Raw genomic sequence first — 24,986 nt, forward strand, 5'->3', positions numbered from 1 at the left:
GCATCAAGGTCTTTTCAAATGAGTCAGTTCTTCACATCAGGTGGCCAAATTATTGGAGTTTCAGCTTCAGCATCAGTCCTTCCAATGAATATTCAGGGCTGATTTCCTTTAGGATGGACTGGTTGGATCTTCTTTCAGTCCAAAGGACTCTCAAGAATCTTCTCCAACACCACAGTTCAAAAGCATCAATTCTTTGGCGCTCAGTTTTCTTTATAGTCCAACTCTCACATCCATACATGACTACTGGAAAAACCATAGCTTTGACTAGACAGACCTCTGTTGGCAAAGTAATGACTCTGTTTTTTAATATGCTGTCTAGGTTGGTCATAACTTTTCTTCCAAGGAGCAAGTGTATTTCAATTTCATGGCTGCAGTCAACACCTGCCGTGATTTTGGAGCCCCCAAAAATCGTCTCTCACTGTTTGCACTATTTCCCCATCTATCTGCCATGAAGTAATAGGAACAGATGCCATGATCTTAGTTTTCTGAATGTTGAGTTTTAAGCCAACTTTTTCACTCTCCTCTTTCACTTTCATCAAGAGGCTCTTTAGTTCTTCTTTGCTTTCTGCCATAAAGGTGGTGTCATCTGCATTTCTGAGGTTATTGATATTTCTCCTGGCAATCTTGATTCCAGCTTGTGCTTCATCCAGCCCAGCGTTTCTCATGATGTACTCGGCATATAAGTTAAACAAGCAGGGTGACAATATACAGCCTTGACATACTCCTTTCCTGATTTGGAACCAGTCTATTGTTCCATGTCCAGTTCTAACTGTTGCTTCTTAACCTGCATACAGATTTCTCAGAAGGCAGGTCAGGTGGTCTGAAGAATTTCCCATGTCTTGAAGAATTTTCCACAGTTTGATGTGATCCACAGAGTCAAAGGCTTTGGCGTAGTCAATAAAGCAGAAGTAGATGTTCTCTAGTAAAAGGGTTAGTTTTACTCATTTAGGTTACCTGTTTACAAATCTTTATACGGGATATAGACAAAACATAAGTGGGGAAGAAGAAAAGAAGAAGAAAATTCAACACACTGATTTAACACTGGAAAGGGAAAAGGAAGGCCAGAGAGAGAAGGCAAGAAAAGAAGTACATAGCAGACAGAAGTTGTAAGCCATCAGCAACTGCCTCCTTTGCTGTCTCCAGATTTATACTATGAAAGAGATCTGTGACAAAACGTTGTTGAGTGTTACTCTCATCAAATTCCATTAAGCCAGGCTCACAGTGTAGAAAATAAGAAGGAAAATTGTGGAGCAATATCCCAGATCAAGGATGAGGTGTGGGAATAAATGCAAGAAAATATCATGGTTCTCTTCTTTCATAGTCCTCAAACCAAAGGATGTGGGTCTCTCCTTCAACCTCACCTTGGAGGCTATAAGGAAGTATGGCAGGCACTGTCCCAGTACTTCCCATAAATGACCAGGGATTCCATGTACAGCTGTGCATTGCGTAATTTCAGAGAGAAAAAAAAATGAGAATGACACTCTCATGGAATGCAAAGGAGAGGTCCTGCTCCAGATACCCACATGCCTCATTCTTTCATTTCCTTTAGGTTCTAGCTCAAAGGTCACCGTTGAATTAAGGTGTTCTCTGACCCACTACTGAATTTTTCAGTCACCAGTCCATTCCCTCCTATCTTACTACTCTCTCTACTTTATGCTTCCTTATATCTCTCATCACCACCTCACATACATTTATTTCTGTATTTTATTTAATTTGCCTTTCTTCAATATAAAACAGAACAACATGAAGTCAGAGACTTTTGTCTGTTTTATTCTTTGCTGCACTGCCAGAGTCTAGAATTATGCCTGGTAGGTGCATAACAATTTATCCTGAATGCCTAAACCCTCAAACACATTCTTAAGAGTACATGAAATTGGCTTTCACTAGAACCTGTGATTCTTTGACCGTATTTCATAATTGCTCAGGCCAAATTTCATAATAGTCCTTTGTTATATTAGAAAAAATACTTTTCAAATCCTATGGACCATTATAAAATCTATATGGCTCATAAATTTTTATATAATTTCTAATTGCCTTATAGCTACAGATTTTATTATAGAAATATAAAACAACAGGAATAACCTGTATAAACATACTTGCACAAATTTACACAATCACAAAGAAATATGTATACCTGGGTATGTGATTGGCTGGTTCACTGTTGTCTTTTTATTTCACTATGCTCACACCTCCTGTTACAAATGCCACACATGTGATTTTTCTCTCAATTACATTTTACAGCTTATAAAAACACATTCTTCATTTTGTCCCTTGAAAAACAAAGTGGTCAGATTTTACTGGATGTTTTTATTGAAACAAATCCCCGGGGGAATATACTAAACTGTTAAACACAGCTGAAGAGATATCTGAGAATGGGGTTTCTGATAGAAGTGTAGATTACAAAATTACTCACAGCTCTAATCTGATAATAGGAGAATGCCCCACACATATGAATGGAGGTCTTTCTTGGTATGCTTTACTACAAAAAGAACGAGAAAGGAAAGAGAGAACTGGAAAAAAAGAAGATGAGAAAAACTCCTGAGACTAGAAATGTTATAATCATTTATCACTAACTGAAGAATCCCAACACACGCCTCATTGGAAAATGGTTCAAATAGTAAACCTTCCTTGACGACTGGGCAGAGGCTGTGTGGTGCCATGAAAACAGCTTGCGGGCTAGGCTCATGCACAGTTGCCTTGCCTATAATATGAGGAGGTTAAGATATTGGTATCAATCTTGCCTATTTTGTAATGGTGTTGTAGTATCAGAAAGATGATACACTCAGAAGCAGCTTCAAAATTTTAAGTTCCAATCTTGTGATTTAAAAAAAGTTACCTTACTTCATGGCAAGTAGGTTGATCTCTTTGCTATTAAATAATAGAATTTTTTCCCTAAGGTTGTCATTCGCTTATGAGATCCCCCCTAACAATTATGGACCTTGACTCCATTTTGCATGTGATTGATTTTTCTGAATATCTAATTCTTCAAGGGCAGATATTTCATTTCTTCCTTTTTAAAAATGTTCCTCTAGTACCAAACACATATGATGTTTAAATTACAGTTCTTAGCTATTTTTTGCTAAGGCAAATGTGGGCCTGGCAGCAACTCTGTTAAGAACAGGGAATCAAAATGATCCTGAATTGACATTAGTCAGTATATTCATCATTTATTACGAAGAAGTGACTATTTTGCACTGAGCAAAGCCCATGGAGAAACTCTGCCCTGAGGGCTAAGTGTCAAAGACACCAGTTTCAACACACACCAGTGAGGTAAAGGAGATTAATTCCCTGGCACTTGAGTCTGCATATTTTCTCCCTTTAAGGTGGCACAATTAGGAAATTCAGTTTTCCATGAACAAACATTAGTAGCTCAAGAGAAATACTGGGGATGACAGGGAAAGGAAAGCATGGATGATTCTGGTGAACCTAATGACAGTAAAGAAGAAACCATGAAATCACTAGATTTGGAAGCACAGAAGACTTGAAAGCAGCTCCAACCAAACCAAAGGGAACGGATGAGGAGGAAGGTGGCAGAGAGATGGGAGGTGCTCTCAATTTGCAGGGAACTGTCATCATGAATGTGCCACCAAGGGTATCCGTACAGTCAGAGAAAGGTGTGTGTCCTGAGAGAATGTTAGCCCTTTTGATTATTCACCTTGTTGTGAGGGGACCACATTTGAGAAAAAGTTTCTTGAGGCTATTATAGAGATGTGCCAAAGGCAAATTAGACTAATGCTATTTTGGACTATTTTTTTTTTTTTTTTTACCAACAGTTAAGGAAATTTATTTTTGAAATGCATTTCTTAGTCTAATCCTCCTTTAAACAAATTTAAAATTTCAAGATTATAGTAGGTTGTAGTCTTAACAGGAATTTATAAGGGGTTTTCCCCTGCTTACAAAAGCATCATTTTTCTTCTACTGTAGGTTTAAAAGTTATGAAAATACTACTTATGAACTTTCATACTGACTGGCTGTGGTTTAATCTAATACATCTTTATCATTCAGAAAAACCTCATCCACTAATTCTGAAGGGACATAGAGTATGTTTAATGTAAACCTCTACTGTGATGTATTAAGAACATGGCAATCTTTGCAAAAGCAGTAGTCAGCAGATAATCCTCTAAATGCTATAAATTACATCATGTTAAAAATCAAAATATATTTAGGTTAATAACTATAGGCTTATGCACCGTAAAGTTTGAAACCCTGAACAGAATTTATAAAACACCAGTAAATTTTACAGGGAATTAGCCACAGTTTTGGCACTAAAAAATTTCTTATAAGTGATGTAAATCTTACTTGTATTATTCAGCAGTTCAGAAAGAGTTAACACTGAATCCATCACAGACTTGCAGTCTACAACTGGAACCAAAGCCCCTCATTTTCTGTTCCATTATGGAAGTTTACATGTTAAAACAAAGCCCAATAAGCTTAAACCGAGAAAGAAAAGCTATGTACCTGTAAATAATCCAAGTACCACTTACAGTTTACATAAAAGCACAATTTATATCCTAGAAGCACACAGAAATATGATGTACATCATTTTCAGAGCATCCTCATGCAGAAAAAATTCATTAGTCAGCTATAATAGTTTAGCTGTAAAGGAAAATAATGTCTCTGAATCCATTTGCATGGCAATGTGCATGTGTCTGGTTGATGGAAATGACAGAATAAGTCTCCACCCAACTCTACAAAATGTGAACACTGTTCTTAAAATTCAGGAGAGGGTCCAGATACTTATATTCTCTCCAACATCAATTTTTACAATCCTCTCATATTCATTGACCGTCTTAACTTGGCAATTAAAGGATCCTGATTATTTTGCCTAAGAGAGTTGACAATATTTCATTCTGCTTCAGGGCTCCTTTGAATATAAAACTGTGATAAGGTAAAACACACTGGGCAACTATTAATGCATGAGCCACAGGAACTCTCTCCAACTGCCAAATTAGTAAATGGCTCTTTTTAAACATGAAAGGTATGAAATGTGAAACCATACTTTGGAGTAAATTCTGCATTGGCAATAGTCTGTGAAAATACCTTAGTTTCTGGTTTAATTATTGGATCAGTATCAGTACTAGCGAGATTGCCTGACCTCTGGTTATAATCTATTTCACCAAATATGATAGATGTCCTCCACAGAGCCCCAGCAAAGAGAGAAAGTAAGATTGAAAATGATGGATCACAACACCTGTGTATTTGTCAGAAATTAAAAACAGCCCCTCACAGAAACACCTGCCCCTTGGAATCTGCCCCATGTAAAGCAAGGTTGGGAACTAGAAAACTGTTTGCTCGATCCTTTCTGGTCACATCACCCAACGACAGGGTGATTCGATCCCTTTTGTAAAGGCTGAGTCAGATCACAGCATTGAAACTTGCGGGCCGTAACAGTCATACACCGTCTTCTACCCCAGCGCCCCTCTCTCCTGAGTCACACAGGTGGCTGTCAGAAGCAACCCCCTGAAACGAAAAGCCCCATTCTAGTTTCCACCTAGCCTCTAGGGCCACAACGTTCAGTTTCTGAAGCCGCTGAACTCTCACCCGCCTTCCCGATCTTGCCCTCCGGAACACCAGTCAGGTCTCCAGGGGAACAAAGAGCAGAACGGCCGGGGCCAGGGGTGGGGGTGCAAGAGCAGAAAGGGGCTGGAGTTTTTTTTTTTTTTTTTTTTACCTTGCGGCACCCAGGAACCGGCGGAGGAGAAGTCAAGCGCGCAGGGACCACCCGCGCGCGCCGCGCCTCCCTGCCTCCTCGCAGTAAGTCAGCTGTCGTCCTGCATTTGGCTCCCGCCCTCCGCTGGACTCCGCATCTGGTCACAAAGCGCTGCGGAGCCGCGGGCGGCGAGAGCCTCGGGTCACCTGCGGCCGGGCCCAGCCGCGCGCTAGTCCGCCCTCCGGCTGCGCTCTCCCTCCGCCCCGCTCTCCCTCCGCCCCTTCCCACCCGCGCGCTGCCCGGCCAGTGACTCAGCCGGGCACCGGGGCGCGCGGCCCGGGGCAGCCCGGACACGTCCAGGAGGAAGCACGGCCAGGAGAACAGACTCGGGCTCTCGCCCGCCCGCCCCTGCACGTGTCCGCCCGTCTCGCGCGAGGTCCGTCCACCTCGTCCACAGGTCCAGGGACCGCTGAGGTGGGGACTGGCAACACCCCGAGGGGGAAATCGGCCCCCGCCCTTCCTGCCGCCCGCGCGCCGCGCCGGGCCCCGCGGGGGGTCGCGTTTCCTCCCGCCCCTCCCCCGCCCACGACAAGGTGAAACTTTCTAGGTGGAGTAGTTTTCTCGCCCTGGCCGCTCGCACTCTCCCCCGCCTCAGCTCGGGCAGTTTGAAGTTAGCACAGCCTGAAGATAAGCGGCAGCAAGTCTCCCCCTCCTGGTGCCCGTGTGGCTAGCGGCCTTGACGCACCGAGAGCTCTAGGCGCGCACACGACGCGCACGAGGCGCGCACCCCTGCGCTACCGGCGCGAAAAGCGCGAGGCTCTGCTCTAAAGAGGCTTTCCCGCGTTTCATCTCCGTTAGCCGCGGGGCGCTGACCCGGGGACGCGGAGATTTGGGCACCACACCCACAGGGAATCCTTTGTCAGATACGGAGGTAGGAGTGGATGGACAAATTGTCCCAATGGTTTCATTAATGCAATGATTATCCCCTACTATGATAACTCAGGTTTCTGAAGGGAGAAACAACAGGAGTTTAACCCTGAGGAAACTTGCTTCTTTAGCTTTCTCCCCCCACCTTCCCCGCCCCCGCCTTTACCCCCGCCCCCTTCATAGCAGGAAATAGGCTGATTAAATAACTAGGCAAACAGTGAGCAACACAACAGAACAAAAGTTTAATTCTTAAATGTGGAAATCACGATATTAAGAAGGGGGGTTGAGGGAGGGCTTGGTGGATTAATTTTGTGTTAAGGTAACTTTTAAAAAAATCTCACATGTTTGAATATAAAACTTGTAAATATAAAAGTTACAGCCTTGCCTGTAAGGACTTAGCAGTTCTCCTTTCCAACTCTCTCAAGGGCTGGTCAGATAATGGCGGGTATTAGTTAATGAGAGTCAAGGAACAAAATAGCATTTACTATGCAGGTTCAGGAATTATTTACCACAGAATTAAAAACAGAAAAATATAGTTGGCATACTTAGCATTTTCCTGAGAGCTTCTTATGAGGCAGGCACTACACAGAGCACTTTCAACCCTCAAGAGTGATTACCTCATGAGCCCCGAATTTTGTGGAAAAGGAAAGTTCTTGTTATTGTAGGTAATACTAGCGCCCCGCATGGAACCATTTCCAGATGAGGAAACCAAGAACCTAAGAATTCCTAAGAGCCTCACCCAGCTGGTTAGTAAAAGAGAGATTAGAACCAGGCTCTCAAGTCCCAGCCAGGCGTTTTTCACACCGTGCCAGGAGACTGCAGGCTGGCAAGGCTACCTAAACAACCCAGTTCTACGGAAGATTTCCTGATATCGCATGACACAACTTAACAACGACTACTTCACATTAAAATAATCATATTAAAATGCTAGTTTACTAGTTGAGGGGCGCTGGTCCTATTTATGGACAGGTCAGTTATATATTTGGGTTCAGTACAAACTTTCAATAAAAGATGAATAAATTAATGAATTTACAGACACACACACACAAAGTAGCCATAGCTGTCCAAAGGAATGATTAGAGTGCTGTTTCTATTTTTCTATTTCCTGGTTTCCATAGCAATATGTTAACTGGGTTTTTAGATTGCATTATGTAGTTGCTGTAACAGGTTTTCTGAGTTTGTGTGCCATGATAAAAATATAAAAGAAAAAAACTACAATTAAAGTGGTAGAAAGACCCAGCAAAACCATTGCAAACTGGATAATGAAATAGAATATAAATCCAAATAATCTATATTTTCAGCCCTGAAGTTTCCTAGTTTCTAGTTACAATTTTCAATCCAATTTTGAAAGTGGATTAAAAATGATGATTTTGACTTATTAACTATAAATAAGGAGAAAATATTTTATAAAAATAGCATAACTAAGAATAACATGACAAAAAGTATCCGAGTGTGTGAAAATCAAATAATCAGTTTTGTACACTACTAGACAAATTTGATCAGAAAAAGGGTTAGAAGGATTTCAATAGAAGCAGATACTTTAAAAAGGCAATAGGAATTCTACAATTCCAGTTTGGTTTGTGGCAAACTCTAATTGTTGCTGTTTAATTTTCCTTGGGTCTGTGGCATGGGTGACACACTCTATGACGAAGTTCTGTTGGTATTTTCTGAACCAGACCAAGCTCCTGTGGCTGATGCTGCTGGCTGACTTGACCAGCACCTGTTTCTAACCAGATATTCCCTTGTTTGCCTCCACTGTTAGTACTGGAAAGGAGAAATGCTTGCTTTCCCAAACTCCTTTGCTAGCAGACATGACTATGTGATATCATTCTGGCAAGGAGGTTAAGCTGAATTCTGTTGGAGACTTCTGGGAAAGACTTCAGTTTTCTCATTATAAGGATGTAGTAAACTTGGGCCATGCCTTCCCACTTCTTACTTTTTTAATTTATTTATGATACAGTTATAAATAACTGTCTCTCAGCAGAGAGCTAGCCAGGGGGAGAGAAGTTGACTCAGACGTTGCAGAGCTGTAGCACCAATGCCAGTTGACACCTGTTTACAGATATCTTGTTTTGTGGAAAAAATACTTGTTCCAGGTACTGTTGTCCAGAGTTTCCGTCACCTGGGGCCGGAAGCATTCAAAACTGATATACCCAAATGGGAAGAAAGATAGGTCCAAGACTGAGTTTGGCACAGTAGTTCAAGAGTTTGAGTTTTAGAACCAGACAGCCTGGATTTTGATCTCAATACTGCTGCTTGTTAACTATGTTATTAACTGTAGGCCAGTGGTTTAAAGTCTCTGTTCCTTATCTGTAAAATGGGAAAAATAATAGTGATATTGTGAGGATGAAATGAGAAACTATAAGTAAAGCACATGAAATAGTTTCTGGTAAAATATAAGTGCTCAAAAGGCATGAATTACTCTTTAACATGTACTTGTCAGTAACACGTAGTGCTTAACTATAAAGACGATCCCATCTCTTAATCCTGAGATGGGCCAAAAGGTAGCCATGGTCAAGAGGAAGAGGAACAGCCGTTCTAAATGTACTCTAAACATGCTCTACTCTAAACATGTCACACAGTTTCTGCTCTCCCTTCAACACACAAAAAATTTCCATCTTTTTTGTAATTTGATGGTACTCTTTAAGTGTATTCACATGGCACTGTTTTTGAAACAAAAATTAAAGCAGTCTTCTTAGAACAGTGACTTCTTATTGGCACTGTGTGAGACACGGGGCCCACAGACATGCGGAGGCCCATAAAGTGCTTTTTAAAAATTTGAATTGTGTAGACAGAGGATGTGTTCTACAGTTAGCCATTGTCCTCCCATCTTCTCTTTTAATGCATACCGCCTACCTCTGATCTTGGTGTCACTTTTTTAGGCATTAGGATTTGTGAGTCCTGTCTTATTTATTCTTGGATTCTCTCTGCTCTCCTCCCTTCCCTGGCCTCAGTGCCCCTGTTATTGTGCCTATGGAAGATGTCTCCTCAAAAGGATAAGAAGAATTCAGGTTATAGTTTCTTAGATCATCTTGTGGATAAACACAATTTGGGGATATAGAACTTCTCTTACCTTTTTAGAGATACATCATGCATATTAGACTATTGAAGATTCTGAAAATTCACATGGAAAAATCACAACAGAACAAAAGCAAAAACATGCTTTTTTTCCCTTCTTAACATCTTTAGTAGCAGTTTTCTATAAAATTAGTTTAATAGGTAACACACTTTGGGAAGCCTTCCCTTAAATAATGAAAATATCAGTTACAAAGGGCTAGAAGACGGCACTTTCAGTATGACCTGCTTTTATGTCCATTTATATTGGTTATATATTTGTAACTGGGCTCTCTAAAACATGCAATAATAAAGTTATCTAAAAGTATGAGTAAGCATATTCAATATTGAGGACAAGTACAAGACTGCTAGGCTCTTAAATTTACAAGTATCACAATTTAATCAGAAGGTCTAGGAAACTGGAGGCAGAAAAATTGAAAATAAATTACTATCTGCAACAGGCTGCTTTAATTTTGTTCATTTTCACATCCAGCTTATTGCCTCTTTCCCCAAATCAGGAAAATGTACAATGCATTTCATTCTCATTTATTAAATGTCTACTATGTATCTGTCATGTGTTTGAGTTCTACTTAGGTCCTTACAACAAAACTCCAAGATGAGTATATTTCTTGGTTTACATTCAGGGAAATGAAACTCAAAGAGATCTTGTAACTTACCCATGGTCACACAACAGGCATAAGTCTGTCTCCTATTTCTAGAACTCCTGCATTTCCCCTTGTTGTTGCTGTTTAATGGCTAAGTTATGTCCAACTCTTTTGTGACCCCGTGGACTATAGCCCGGCAGGCTTCTCTGTCCATGGGATTTCCCAGGCAAGAATACTGGAGTGGGTTGCCATGTCCCCTCACAACTATTATAAACTGTCCCTGGTCCTGTGGTGAATGGTGCAGTCTTTAATGTGGGGCAGGAGAAATCAGGGCTTCCTTTCATTTTCCCTTCTTCTTTGTCTACAGAGTCAGTCACAACCTAAGACAGGGCCACTGCTCTGTTTGGCCCTCAGGCCCTCAGGAACTGACTGTTGCCATGCATAGTAAAGATGCTGGCACCACCTACGTTGTCCATCTGTAAAACACTACCAAGGTTGAAACATGGGTCCTGGGCAGTCACGGTGGCCTAAGTGTTGGACTTTGAGTGCTTATGACCAAGATCTCCCTGTGTGAAGAGGAACTGGAATGCTCTCTCCCCATGCCTCTGTTTTCACAACTCCTGAGCTCTCCTTTGGAGACGTGGGGGAATGTGAACAAGAAAGGGGAATACCAGATGACAGAGAGTCAGAAGTAATAACTTTTGGAGACTCTCTGTCCCCTCAGAAGATAAGAAGTAAAGACTAAAACTTGCAGAAATTCCCAGAAGCTTGCCCTCATATTTCTTTCTGTCAATACTTTCCTTCCTCGAATTGAGAAAGCAGCACTGATATATATACACTGTCATGTGCAAAATAGTTATTACTATGTTGCTATATAACACAGCGAGCCCAGGCTGGTGCTCTGTGATGACTTAGAGGATGCGGGGAGAAGAGGGAGGCTCAAGAGAGGTGATATATATTATGTCAGGTTCACGCTGTTGCATGGCAGAAACCAATACAACATTGTAAACCAATTTTCCACCAATTAAAAAAAAATACATCAAAATGCTTTCCTCCCTGAAACTGTGTTAAATTTCTTTTTTTCTTTTTCTCTCCTCTCTTTTCCCCTTCCCTCCTCTCCCCTTCTGTCCTCTCTCCTCCCTTCCCCTCTTTTTTTCTGTCTTTCAATTCGGTTCAGTTGCTTTAGTTGTGTCTGACTCTTTGTGACCCTATGTATTGCAGCACGCCAGGCTTCCATGTCCATCACCAATACCTGGAGCTTGCTTAGACTCATATCCATCAAGTCAGTGATGCCATCCAACCATCTCATCCTCTGTTGTCCCCTTCCCCTCCTGCCTTCAATCTTTCCAGGCTTCATGGTCTTTTCTAATGAGTCAGTTCTTCGCATCAGGTGTCAAAAGTATTGGAGCTTCAGCTTTAGCTTCAGTCCTTCCAATGAATATTCAGGACTGATTTCCTTTAGGATTGACTGGTTTGCTCTTCCTGCAGTCCAAGGAACTCTCAAGAGTCTTCTCCAACACCACAGGCCAAAAGCATCAATTCTTTGGTGCTCACCTTTCTTTATAGTTCAACTCTCATATCCATACGTGACCAGTGGAAAAACCATAGCTTTGACTAGACTAGATCTTTGTTGACAGAGTAATGTCTCTGTTTTTTAATATGCTGTCTAGGTTGGTCATAGCTTTTCTTCCAAAGAGCAAGCGTCTTTTAATTTCATGACTGCAGTCACCATCTGCAGTGATTTTGGAGCCCAAGAAAATAAAGTCTGTCACTGTTTCCATTGTTTTCCCATCTGTTTGCCATGAAGTGATGGGACTGGAGGCCATGATCTTTGTTTTGGAGTGTTGAGTTTTAAGCCAGCTTTTTTGCTCTCCTCTTTCACCTTCATCAAGAGCTCTTTAGTTCCTCTTCACTTTCTGCCATAAGGGAGGTATCATCTGCATATCTGAGGTTATTGATATTTCTCCCGACAATCTTGATTCCAGTTTATGCTTCATCCAGTCTGGCATTTCACATGGTGTACTCTGCATATAAGTTAAATAAGCAGGGTGACAATATACAGCCATGACATACTCCTTTCCCAATTTGTAACCAATCTGTTATTCCATGTCCAGTTCTAACTATTGCTTCTTGACCTGCATACAGATTTCTTAGGAGGCAGGTAAAGTAGTCTGGTATTCCCATCTCTTTAAGAATTTTCCATAGTTTGTTGTGATCCACACAGTAAATGGCTTTGGTGTAGTCAATAAAGCAGAAGTAGGCTTTTTTTTTTCTGGAACTTTCTTGCTTTTTCAATGATCCAGCAGATGTTGGCAATATGATCTCTGGTTCCTCTGCCTTTTCTAAATCCAGCTTGAATATCTGGAAGTTCACGGTTCACGTATTGCTGAAGCCTGGCTTGGAGAATTTTGAGCATTACTTTACTAGCCTGTGAGATGAGTGCAATTGTGCAGTAGTTCAAGCATTCTTTGGCATTGCCTTTCTTTGGGATTGGAATGAAAACTGACCTTTTCCAGTCCTGTGGCCACTGCTGAGTTTTCCAAATTTGCTGGCACATTGAATGCAGTATTTTTAGAGCAGCATCTTTTAGGATTTGAAATAGCTCAACAGGAATTCCATCACCTCAACTAGCTTTGTTCATAGTGATGCTTCCTAAGGCCCACTTGACTTGGCATTCCAGGATGTCTTGCTCTAGGTGAGTGATCACACCATCGTGGTTATCTGGGTCATGAAGATCTTTTTTGTATAGTTCTTCTTGTATTCTTGCCACCTCTTCTTAATATCCTCTGCTTCTGATAGGTCCATACCATTTTTGTCCTTTATTGTGCCCATCTTTGCATGAAATGTCCCTTTGGTATCTAATTTTCTTGAAGAGCTCTCTAGTCTTTCCCATTCTATTGTTTTCCTCTATTTCTGTCTTTACCTTGTGGTAAACTGTTAAAAGTATTTTGGTAAAGAATATAAGAAGAAATCTTTCATTTTTATTTAAAATAGTATGGCATTATTTCTCAACTAGTTCATCCATTTCATCTGTTAATCTAAACTGTTTCGCAGTAATACAAATGGATTAATCCATTTTGTGAAACAATGTACTAAAAAGGTGTTTCCTTCAATGATCAACTTTTCTTTGTGAATAACCCTTTAAAAATGTGTATGTGAGTATGTTTGTGTAATTACTTTAATTCTAGGTTTTATCACTAATTAGTTGAGGGCTTTGGCACTTAACCCCTGTGGATTAGTTTCTTCAGCTATAAGAGCAGTTCCAAAGTCTGATATAAATGTTTTTAAAAAATTAAATATCAACCAAAATTTTACTGAAACAAGTCAATTTGGAGTGAATATAGCAAACAATTTATTAATTGTACTATATAGAAAGGGACATTATATTAGGAAGAAAGTACTTCAGTGTGTGGTTCTTATTAACTACTGCCTTGTTCAAATATGATAAAATTCATTTTTCTGTTCCAGTGACTGATTGATTTAATAATTGAAGAAGAGTATATTTAGTGAATCCAAAAGTAAATTTGGCAACTCAGAAATGGCTACAAAATGTAACAGTTTGAGAGGGAATATCTAGGTTTTAGTGACATTGAAAAGTGATAGAATGTTTGAAATGTTTAATTAGAGTTAGTGTAACTATTACACGTAACTAATGTGTTCTGATGTATAAGAAAGATAACTCCAATGCTTTTCCATTGGCCAGATTTTGACCTTTTGTTTAACAACCTCAGAGTCTATACATAATTATTAATATATATATACATGGAAGGAAAGGCACTAGCTCTGCATTAACTTTGGTTTACCAACAAAGAATTTTAAAAATTGAGTGCACAGAAAAATTGTGACTAGTCAGAGGTCATGTTCAGAAAGTCAGTGGTAATGTAAACTGCTTCAGATTTCCAGTTTTTTGGTCTATTATAAACATTCCTGCCTTTACTTACTTTGAAAAACAAAATCCAACCAAACTACCCCCGAGAGGCAATTGCAAACTAACCTCTTGACAGACCTCTTGTCAGAGCCAATAAAATCATCTGCAAACCTCTGCTTGTGTTGAAGGAACTTTCAAGGAGTGTGCAACCTGAATTAGAAAAGACATCTTTTTAAAGCTTTCCCTGAAGTGTCTGGGCCATCTGTTTTGGCCCGAGCTCCCCATGTTAGAGCTGTTATCAAGTACTGTCGGCTCTCCCATTGCTACTGTTAACAAATGGATTTGTCACCCCAAAGTTAAGAAAAACCAGATGTTTCCTTTGTTGTTTTATATCCCGATGGCAGGTCAGGAGCCTGTTTAAACAGCACCAGTGAAACTGAGATGTAGAAATTGAGATCTTATTAATCTGGTCAGTGAGGTCATATGATTTAGGGCCATTTGAAGATTTAGACTGAATTTCAATATTTGGCCATCTACATCTATTGAATTACTTCCAAATTAGTCAGTTCTTTATAAATATAAACCTATATTTTATGAGAATCATAATTTGTATAGAAGTAGTTATAAATATGGAATAAAATATTTAAACATGTCAGGTTTTGTAATCCATCAAGTAAATTTCTAACCCAATGTTTATTGAGCCCCTGCCATGTGCCAGGGAAGTGTTAGTGTCTGGGGCTACAAAGATGAATGAGATGTGGTCCTTAACACTGAGGAGCTTGTAGTCTGGCATAGAAAGCCAACATATAAATTAGCAGACCTGGTACAATGTGGCAAGTGCAAAACACTGTTAGGAGAGTGTTATGAACTGACTGTGGGGATCAGGAGGAGGTGAAGAAACATGGAAGACACTGCAAGGGAGGCCACATTTGAGCCACATGTGAAAGGATGAGCAGGAGTTTGCCAGGTGACTGTATTTACAGGGGGATGGTGGTGAGGAAATTCATTCTTAAGAGAGGGAGTAGGCACACAGGGTTAAAATAATGATATATTCAGTGTTCTGCAAGTGTTTCAAAATAGTTGAAAGGGTGATGTGTTTGAGACTAGGATAGAAAATGAGACTAAATAAGCAGGTGAGTGTGTGTAAGCTCAGTCACTTCAGTCACGTCCAACTCTTTGCGACCTTATGCAATGTAGTCTGCCAGGCTCCTTAGTCCATGGGATTCTCCAGGCAACAGTACTGGAGTGGGTTGCCATGCCCTTCTCAATAAGTAGGTGAGCATCAGAATATGACGATCTTATATGCCACACCAAGAAAGAAAATTTGTGTGGTAGGTGATAAGGAGCCACTAAAATATTTTAAATAAAATAATTAGGATTTTACATTTTAGACAGATCACTTTGACTTAAAGGAAATTTTATCTTTTTTTGTTGTTGTTGTTATTTAATGAAAGTCTGAGACATAATAACTTGTAATTTTGGGTTTTGGAGGTCTGGTAATTAAGTCAAAATACCAATGTGCCTGATTGTTCTATTGTCTATTTCATTATGCTGAGAACTACATTTCTTAGACTCTCCTTCTCCATGTAATTCCAGATTGGAGTTGGTCTAAAGGAAAACTGTGTGAGTTCTGGGAGGCAAAAGAGAAGCAGCAGTCATTATATTCTGAAACTTACCATCGAGCCCGGGGTTCTGCTGGGTGCTAGTTTGTTCTTGCTCTTCCCTCCTTCCTGATGCTGGCCTTGCCCATCAGAAGTGACCTCAGGCTTCCACTGGATGCTTTTTAGACAACTCAGTAGGTGGTAGCTGTGAAGAGCCAGCAACCTTCCACAGACTTTGTAGTCCCCATCCCAACAGCAGAATGTGCTGGCTCCCTACAAGTTCTGAAATGTTTTTGACTTTTTTCCCTGCTCCTTCAACTGCAGTTTTTTTGGATCTTTATCTTCTCGGCTCTTCCCACAATTAGGTAGGTACTAATTCTTATTATAAATTCCTTCTTCCATATCACTTACAGTGGTTCAGGTTCCCAGATTGAATCTTTTTAAAGCTGCAACCAAAGTGTATTTTCAAATATAACTCCTTGAAAAAAAATGCTACATTTACTACTTGAACAATTTGACAAATATCGCTGTTGACAGTTGTTCAACAACTCACTGCTGAACAACTGTTGACAGGAGAATGTTGGATCCCACCAAAAAAATGTACCCCATGTCCAAGGGCAAAGGAGAAGCCCCAGCAAGATGGTAGGAGGGGCAAAAATCACGTTTAGAATCAAACCCCATATCCGCCAGAGACACTTGGAGGGTTGAACAACTTGACAGTTCTTCAAACTGGATTTAGGAAAGGCAGAGGAACCAGAGATCAAATTGCCAACATCTGATGGATCATAGAAAAAGCAAGAGAGTTCCAGAGGAACATCTACTTCAGCTTTATTGACTACGCCAAGGCTTTGACTGTGTGGATCACAACAAACTGTGAAAAATTCTTCAAGAGATGGGAACACCAGACCACCTGACCTGTCTCCTGAGAACTCTGTATGCAGGTCAAGAAGCAATAGTTAGAACTGAATATGGACTGGTTGCAAATCAGGAAAGGAGTACATCAAGGTTGTATATTGTTACCCTCATTATTTAACTTATATGCAGAGTATATCATGAGAAATGCTGGACTATATGAAGCACAAGCTGGAATCAAAATTTCTGGGAGAAATATCAATAACCTCAGATATGCAGATGGCACCACCGTTATGGCAGAAAGCAAAGAAGGGCTAAAGAGCCTCTTGATGAAAGTGAAAGAAGAGAGTGAAAAAGTTGGCTTAAAACTCAACATTGAGAAAACTAAGATCATGGCATCTTTTCTCATCACTTCATGGCAAATAGATGGGGAAACAGTAGAAACAGTGAGAGACTTTATTTTTGGGCGCTTCAAAATCACTGCAGATGGTGATTGCAGCCATGAAATTAAAAGACGCTTGTTCCTTGGAAGAAAAGCTATGACCAACATAGACAGCATATTAAAAAACAGAGACATTACTCTGCCAACAAAGGTCCATCTAGTCAAAGCTATGGTTTTTCCGGTAGTCATGTATGGATGTGAGAGTTGGACTATAAAGGAAGCTGAGCACTGAAGAATTGATGCTTTTGAACTGTGGTGTTGGAGAAGACTCTTGAGAGTCCCTTGGACTGCAAGGAGATCAAACCAGTCAATCCTAAAGGAAATCAGCCTATTCTTTGGAAGGACTGATGCTAAAGCTGAAGCTCCAATACTTTTGACACCTGATGCGAAGAACTGACTCATTGGAAAAGACCCTGATGCTGGGAAAGCTTGAAGGCAGGAGGAGAAGGGGACGGCAGGGGATAAGGTAGATGGATGGCATCACTGACTCGATGGACATGAGTTTGAGTAAGCTCTGGCAGTTGGTGATGGACAGGGAAGCCTGGTGTGCTTCTGTGGTCCATGGGGTCACAAGGATTTGGACACAACTGAGTGACTAAACTGAATACTTGAAACTTTTATCATATGAAGTTGTTTTGATTTTGAGAGACTGTTGTTTTTCCTGACTTGATAGTGATCGTTAGTGTAGAATGATGATCTTATTGTGTCTAAGTAGGAGAAATTGTCAGGATAACTAAGGAATTTCATGAAAATTCAATATTTGGTTCTTATGCCTTCAAAAGACATCATCATCGTTATTATTTGGATGTGAACATTTTAATACAATCTACTGTTCTAGAGTTGTCTGGCCAGGCATGAGGATCCCAGATGCCTTGGAGACAGGGAGAACTAAGGCAGATTGTGGCAGGAAAAGAGGTTTTCTTCTTGCTGGCAGGTTGAGTCATGTAGGTTTTTGCTGAAAGAACAGCTGTGGAATAGAGTTCCTGATTCTGTTGGCTCAATGATGATCCCGTCATGAGCAGGTCAAGAACAGGAATGAGGAGAAGGGGCTCCCATTTAAGAACTCTGGAATAAACATTTGTTTCTCTCTTCATAGACCACTCCTACCCTGGGAAGAGAGTGAATTTTAACTTCAAGGATGATAGTGATGAGGTATTGACTTTGTTGTCAGTATTGGGAAATGAGACTTGACCTGGAGAGAGGTGTATCCTGGAGAGTACTTTGAGTGTGTATGTGTGTTGCCTTTCTCCAAAGCCAGCAATGGAGAACATGGATGTCTTCTATTCCAAGAAGAAAATGGTGAAGGAGGCAGTGTCGGCAGCCTTGTCAGCAAAGGCAATGATATTGGCATTGTTTATTTCTCTGATGGGAATGGCCTTTCTTCTTATATTTGCACGGCAAATTTTGACTCATTCTTCATTACAAAACTCATGTTAAAGTGCTTCGTTGACTGGCCCTCTCCCACTACACTCTGTCCCACACCCTGGGCTGGCCAACAGGTTGCTTCATGTATTTTCCAGTGGCACTTCATACTCCTAATTTAGCATATCTCACACTATATTATAACTCTTTTTTTTGTTGTTGATAGTGTAACTGCATGATATATTAATTCATGTGATTTTTTTCCTGTCTCTTCCTTTATGGATCAGAAAGCAGTTAGGGCAAAGAAAACGAGAAAAACTGCCATTGAAGATGGAGAGAGGTAGAAAGTTTTACTTCTCTTAGAGTGTTGTACATTCAGAAGGGGCTTCCATGTTGAAAATACAATATGACCCAGCTTTGCATTTGCTTGGTTAGGCCAGACACCATAAATAATACCCCATTAATCCATTTGTGTAAAATCCTTGGTATCTATGTATTTATAAAGTTTTAAAAATGCACAAACAAGTCTGGAAATTAGGCTGTATCCTCTGTAGACTTCTCTGAAGGCATAGCAAGCATTGGAGATGTGCTGTCAAGAGAGAGCCTTCATATGCAACCAGTTTTATGGGTCTCATGACATTTGATCCATGCCTTTCCCATTTCTTAGGAAACAAATGGGATTAACAAAGGGTGCCAGTGTTGATTATTCTTAAGGAAGTCACACTGAGATTAGTATCAACTCCCCAAAGGATGTATTATATGTACTACCCAAAGGGAGAACCATGCAGTGTGTGCAAAATTCTTCGGACAATTTTTTTTTTGTTGTCCTTATAGATAATGTGCTTGCTAGATGTTTTCTATCAGATGCTCACAAGGCATCCACTGCTTAGTACCAAGGAGGCAAAAATATAGGGAACTGGATGTGTCCATTAGTCTATCACAAATGAGGTAGAGTGTGTGACTGGAAGGTATCAATAAACCAGTCTCATGGGCATGGGGAAGGAGGGTTGTGCTTGGATGTCACCCAGGACTCAGAGTACACCTGTCTTTTTGATGCATTTGCTGATCATGCCCATGGCCCCTGGCTATAGGGTAAGAAGAAACTCTCTTATCACTCTAAGACTAAGTGAGCCATGCCTGCCGGCGGTCCTGTACTGCTCATGCAGGCAAAATTCCATTGGCCTGTGTTTGTTTCTTGGGCTCCTGAAATTACTTCCTCTTTGTAATGAAAATAAATGAAATGAAACCTTACCTAGAAAGGATCCTTAAATTTAGCAATATTCTAAAATATGTAGCAAAGGTTTGGCTTTTGAATGACAGCATAATCCTTCTGAAAAGGGGCTTGCTGCATTCTTTCATGATTATATGATTCAAGTCTCCTGGGACTTATCTGTAACTTGGTCACTGGGCTGATGTAACTTCAAAAGAAGTCCGTTCATGAGGGATCACATGTAGCATAAGGTCCTGAAGGTCAGGTCGAATTAAAGATTTACTTATTTTATCTGTGATGGCTATAGTAATGTAGCCAGAGTGTCTGAATTAAGGTTGAAAAATGAATGACAAAGGTAAAAATTAAGAAGCGGTACTTTGTGTCAGGACTAAGGGATGAAGCAATGCTTCATCCTAGGCATGAGCCAGGAGGGCAGAAGTAGGATGATTGACACTTCTGTTACCTCTCACCTCTGTACCTCTGTAACCTCTTACCTTTCCCAGGTCCTCTGTTTTCCTCTTTCTTGGTTTACTCTTTCATTTTTCGGTGGAACACTGCCTCCTGTATCCTCCTGAAAAAGGGTGCACGTGATTGGTGCATTCTGTATGGTGGTATGGTAACCCCAGATTGGTGGTTACTGGAAGGACAGGAAATTGAGAGGTGGGTGAAATGGGTGAAGGAATTCAATTATATGGTGATGGGTGGTAACTAAACCATTGGTGATGATCACTTTGTAATGTATGCAGGTGTTGAGTTATAATGTTGTCCTCTTGAAACTTATATCATGTTAATACCAGTTTTAGCTCAATTAAAGATTAAAGAAGGAGAAAGGATGCATGTGACAGGAATTTTTTAAGACCTTGTAAGTCTGGATGTGTTTTTATTTTACCCTATTGCTTGATTGATAGATTGTGTGGATATCGAAGTCTAGATTGAAAGACAAGTATCTATTATCTTCTAGCTTCATTCTTGTTACTGAAAAATTTGATAATATTCTACATGACTTTTTCTCCTTCTTTTCATCTCCTCTGCTGTCTCTTCTGGGCCTGCAGAATTGCGATGTTAAACCTGTGGGATTTATCATAAAATTTTTTCATATGTTTACAAAATATATATGTATATATGAAATAGATACCATGCCAGGCATCATAGCATCTTTGAGGATTAGCAAAGAAACAAACGTGGACAAAGAAATGTAAGTGATAAAAACAGTCTCAAACATGCTTGTCTTAATTATTTAAAAAAAATTGAGGTGTTAATTTAGTAGGTAATCTTTGACAACATAAGTAGAAAAAGAAAATACTTTTTTGGCAAATTCAGTAAGTTTTCTCTCTTGTTCTGAATATTATCTGTTCATCTTTAGCTCTGAAAATTTGCTAGGGTAACTCACTAGGTAACTTTAGATGAGTCACAATCTATGGGTTTTAATTTCCTGGCTGTTAAACAAGCAATTGGATATGTGTAATCTTTCATATTGGGCTTCCCATGTGGCGCTTGTGGTAAAGAACCTGCCTGATACAGTAATGTTGCAGGATATAAAATTAACACACTGAGATCCGTTGCATTCCTATACACTAATAATGAGAAAACAGAAAGAGAAATTAAGGAAACAATACCATTCACCATTGCAACAAAAAGAATAAAATACTTAGGAGTATATCTACCTAAAGAAATGAAAGACCTATACATAGAAAACTATAAAACACTGATGAAAGAAATCAAAGAGGACACAAACAGATGGAGAAATATACCGTGTTCATGGATTGGAAGAATCAATATTGTGAAAATGACTATACTACGCAAAGCAATCTATAGATTCAATACAATCCCTATCAAGCTACCAATGGTATTTTTCACAGAACTAGAACAAATAATTTTACAATTTGTATGGAAATACAAAAAACCTCGAATAGCCAAAGTAATCTTGAGAAAGAAGAATGGAACTGGAAGAATCAACCTGCCTGACTTCAGGCTATACTACAATGCCACAGTCATCAAGACAGTATGGTACTGGCACAAAGACAGAAATATAGATGAATGGAACAGAATAGAGAGCCCAGAGATAAATCCACGCACCTATGGACACCTTATCTTCAACAAAGGAAGCAAGGATATACAATGGAAAAAAGACAACCTCTTTAACAAGTGGTGCTGGGAAAACTGGTCAACCACTTGTAAAAGAATGAAACTAGAACACTTTCTAACACCATACACAAAAATAAACTCAAAATGGATTAAAGATCTAAATGTAAGACCAGAGACTATAAAACTCCTAGAGGAGAACATAGGCAAAACACTCTCTGACATAAATCACAGCAGGTTCCTCTATGACCCACCTCCCAGGATATTGGAAATAAGAGCAAAACTGAACAAATGGGACCTAATGAAACTTAAAAGCTTTTGCACAACAAAGGAAACTATACGCAATGTGAAAAGACAGCCCTCAGATTGGGAGAAAATAATAGCAAATGAAGCAACAGACAAAGGATTAATCTCAAAAATATACAAGCAACTCCTGCAGCTCAATGCCAGAAAAATAAATGACCCAATCAAAAAATGGGCCAAAGAACTAAACAGACATTTCTCCAAAGAAGACATACAGATGGCTAACAAACACATGAAAAGATGCTCAACATCACTCATTATCAGAGAAATGCAAATCAAAACCACAAGGAGGTACCATTACACGCCAGTCAGGATAGCTGCTATCCAAAAGTCTACTTACAAGCAATAAATGCTGGAGAGGGTGTGGAGAAAAGGGAACCCTCTTACACTGTTGGTGGGAATGCAAACTAGTACAGCCACTATGGAGAACAGTGTGGAGATTTCTTAAAAAACTGGAAATAGAACTGCCATATGACCCAGCAATCCCACTCCTGGGCATACACACAGAGGAAACCAGATCTGAAAGAGACATGTGCACCCCAGTGTTCATCGCAGCACTGTTTATGATAGTCAGGACATGGAAGGAAGCTAGGTGTCCATCAGCAGACAAATGGATAAGGAAGCTGTGGTACATATACACTATGGAATATTACTCAGCCATTAAAAAGAATTCATTTGAATCAGTTCTAATGAGGTGGATGAAACTGGAGCCCATTATACAGAGTGAAGTAAGCCAGAAAGATAAAGACCAACACATTATACCAACGCATATATGTGGAATTTAGAAAGATGGTAACGATAACCCTATATGCAAAACAGAAAAAGAGACACAGATGTACAGAACAGACTTTTGGACTCTGTGGGAGAAGGCGAGGGTGGGATGTTCTGAGAGAACAGCATTGACACAAGTATACTATCAAGGGTGAAACAGATCACCAGCCCAGGTTGGATGCATGAGACAAGTGCTCAGGACTGCTGCCCTGGGAAGACCCAGAGGGATGGGATGGAGAGGGAGGTGGGAGGGGGAATTGGGATGGGGAACACATGTAAATCCATGGCTGATTCATGTCAATGTATGGCAAAAACCACTACAATATTGTAAAGTAATTAGCCTCCAACTAATAAAAATAAATGAAAATAATAATAAAAAAAAAAAAGAACCCGCCTGTCAATGCAGCAGATGTAAGAGATGGGGGTTTGATCCCTGGGTAAGGAAGATCCCCTGGAGGAGGCTATGTCAACCCACCCCAGTATTCTTACCTGAAGAACCCATGGACAGAAGAGCCTGGTGGGCCCCAGACCATAGGGTCACAGTGAGTCAGACCTGAATGAAGAGACGTAGCACACAATCTTTTATATCACATTTGGCTCTAAAAGCTGAGCTTGCATTGGGTTATCTCAATACTAAGTAATAATTCTATTAAAAGAAAGGGCACAGAGAGGAAGTCAAACTTGTCATTTAATACTGGTTCTCCTTCAACATTTCAGGAGAAGGGTTGCTTAGGACAGATCTGCACCTCTAAGGTTCATTTTTAGATTCTAAATTTCTTCTACAATATATTTATATATTCAAAGAGAAAAAGATCACAGATGCTACTCAGCCAATGTAGTTCTCATTTGAAGAATATAAATGAAGTTTTAATTTAGCTAGATCATTTTAAGTGCATAATTAATAAAACATTCAGAGCATTTAATGTACAATTATTTGGCACTGCTCACTGTCACAAGCATTGAATGAGTACTCTTAGTAATAAAGAGTGTATGGAACAAGTTCTAAAATCAAATCCAGTCTCAGGAGTTTGTACCCACACTTATTTCATGGCTGTGCCACATAACATGTAGGATCTTAGTTCTCTGACCAGGGATCAAACCCGCATCCTCTGCAGTGGAAGCACAGAGTCTTAACCACTGGACCACCAGGGAGGTGCCTGTACCCAGTACTTTTGATGCACATATTGCAATCCAAAAAGAACAGTATTTACCCTGACCTTTTTTCCAAATTTATATTCTATTACGTGGCTCTCCACATTCTGCGCTATACCACTCAGTATGTGTTAGACTTTCATTTGTCCTGTTTTGCTTTTGTTACTTGGAATCCTTCCATCACTATTGTGCACCCTTAGATTCCAAACACCAAAATCTTACCTATCCATCAAGGTCCATATGAAATATTTCCTTGCTTAATCAACCTTTCCTGAATCTTCCAAGAAACTCTCCCCCCCCCCTCCTTTAAAGTTCTCCTTTTCTAGCAATACTTATTTTATTCTCCCTGGAAATATACCTCCTCATCTTCCTTTACATTGTATGCTACTTGAGGGCAGAACTTGTCTTGCTCATTTCCATATCTTTTACTATACACAGTAGAAGACTCCCAATAACTGTTGTTAAAATGGATTTCATATCACATATGTAGACAAAATTTTTTAGTTTTATTTATAAAGAAACCAATAAAACTTTTTAATATGTATTGGAAAACATATATATGTATCTTTCTTAAGAAGAGTTATTGTATCCCTAGATAAAGCTATTTCCCATTCTGTCATAAATTATTATCATCTTACTATTCCACCATTACTATTGGCAGAGACTTTGCATGTTTATTAGGTTTTGATGACGAGAATTCTTTTCCTTGGGTAAGGTACTAAAGTTGGATTTGATATTCCTTTGGAAAAGTACTCCCCACACCCCTTCAACCAAACAAAATAACCCATAAGTTTAAACTATTAGCTCTGAAATGGATTTCATTAGTTAGCTGGCTTTAAACTCTAATGTTTTGGGTGTGTCAGTCCATAGGAAAGGGTGAGCCAGGTGGAATGGAATCCCAGTTCCCTCTCTTTATTAACCTCGCCAGGATAAATGTCCTAGGAGAAATTTTCCAAATATTTGTTTTAAGTTTCTTGTGATTTGGAAAATCCACAGCTTCAAAAGATCTTTCAGGATATTCTCTTATATCTAAACTTTGGATTGCTTTTATTTGAAGGGTTTGAAAAAAATCTATTCAAGGAGCATTTTGGAAAGATCACTGATGAA

At 39.8% G+C, this 24,986-nt stretch overlaps 1 protein-coding gene across 5 annotated transcripts in view; it reads right to left on the minus strand.

The window, feature by feature from the left end:
• MET (MET proto-oncogene, receptor tyrosine kinase) overlaps positions 1 to 5,911 on the minus strand; it is a 111,041-nt gene extending 105,130 nt beyond the window's left edge. For 3 of the 5 annotated variants that reach the window (XM_061165305.1, XM_061165306.1, XM_061165304.1), the window contains exon 1: positions 5,672 to 5,910. The gene's annotated coding sequence lies outside the window, so the exon portion shown is untranslated. Of the gene's footprint in view, positions 1 to 5,671 lie in introns of all 5 variants that reach the window. The other 2 variants (XM_061165307.1, XM_061165309.1) reach the window with 2 other exon arrangements.
• Positions 5,912 to 24,986: the final 19,075 nt, after the last annotated feature.

This window comes from Dama dama, chromosome 18 (genome assembly GCF_033118175.1).
Source record: "Dama dama isolate Ldn47 chromosome 18, ASM3311817v1, whole genome shotgun sequence".
Classification (NCBI taxonomy): domain Eukaryota; kingdom Metazoa; phylum Chordata; class Mammalia; order Artiodactyla; family Cervidae; genus Dama; species Dama dama.